We start from the raw sequence: 1,357 nt of genomic DNA on the forward strand, positions 1-1,357 counted from the left end.
ATTCAAACTTTAAACGTAATTTTCCCCGTCCCAAACAATTATGCTAAAGTAGGTGTTAAGTTTTGTGTTTTCACTTGAAAAATTGTTTTTTCAAGAATATTTTATTAGTTTTTTGTGATTGAACAGTGAAAGTCATCAGCAAATACATTTTTAGACATTAGACTTTGTTCATTTTGGTAATTCGTTGCTGATTACTTTGAATAAAATATTCAGGTTTTCCATAATAACGAAAAAAAATAATAAAAATGTTGTTCATTGAGATTTGATCTAAATAAAGTAGGGGAGATTTGATCCGGGGATCAAGTCTCCCAGAGAACAATTGAAAATAGAAAAGGCAAGTCAACTAAATCATGGCTTATCTTCACATTCTGTGCGAAAAATAGCTTACGAATTTGCTGTGCAAGATAATAAACCTCGGCAGAAATACAGTAAGTGGCAAAATGAAACTGCAACCCAAGTTGGTTCTATGGGTTTATGAGAAAAAACTCCCAGTTATCACTGCGCGTACCTGAAGCCTCTAGTTTGAGCAGATCGACCAGCTTTAATAAACACAACATTTCTCAGTTTTTCGTAAATTTGCGAATTTTAATGAATGCACATAACTTTGGGACAGAATCAATATGGAATATAGATGAGAACGAGTTAACTACGGTTCACAAGCCAAAAAAAGTTGTTGCTACTAAGGGCTTGAAGCAAGTAGTCAAAGTGACTTCTGGTAAGCGCGGTGAACTGGTAACTGCATGCTGTGCCATAAATGCAATGGGGAATTATGTTCCCCCTTTTATGGTCTTCCCACGCAAAAATTGGCAGGACCTTATAGTGAAAGGTGCACCTACAGGCACAGAGGGTAGTACTTTCCCTTCAGGTTGGATGACTGCAATTAACTTTATAAATTTTTTTGAAACACTTCAAAAATTTTTAGCAAGTGCTCTCAGTGTTTTATATTAATAAACAATCATGACAGCCACATTAGCATTGAATCATTAAATTTTGCCAAGGAAAATGGAATTCAACTTCTCACCATACCTCCACATATATCTCACAAGACTCAACCACCAGACAGAACCGTGTTTGGACCACTAAAAGCCTACTACAACACCGCTTGTGACAATTGGATGCTTTAAAATGCTGGTAAGCCCTTAACTATTTATGACATCTCACAGTGTTTTGGAAATGCATTTGTACGAGCATTCACGCCGCAAAATATTTTTCGCAGGCTCAAAATAATCCCGATTCAAATCGCTCTGAAACAAATATAGCTTTGCTTTCACCTATCCAGAACTTAATATTTCAAAATGACATAAATGCTGAAGAGACAAATCTAGTGGTGGCATTACCACAACCCTCAACACCAACT

This window comes from Eupeodes corollae, chromosome 1, assembly GCF_945859685.1.
Source record: "Eupeodes corollae chromosome 1, idEupCoro1.1, whole genome shotgun sequence".
Taxonomy (NCBI): Eukaryota; Metazoa; Arthropoda; class Insecta; order Diptera; family Syrphidae; genus Eupeodes; species Eupeodes corollae.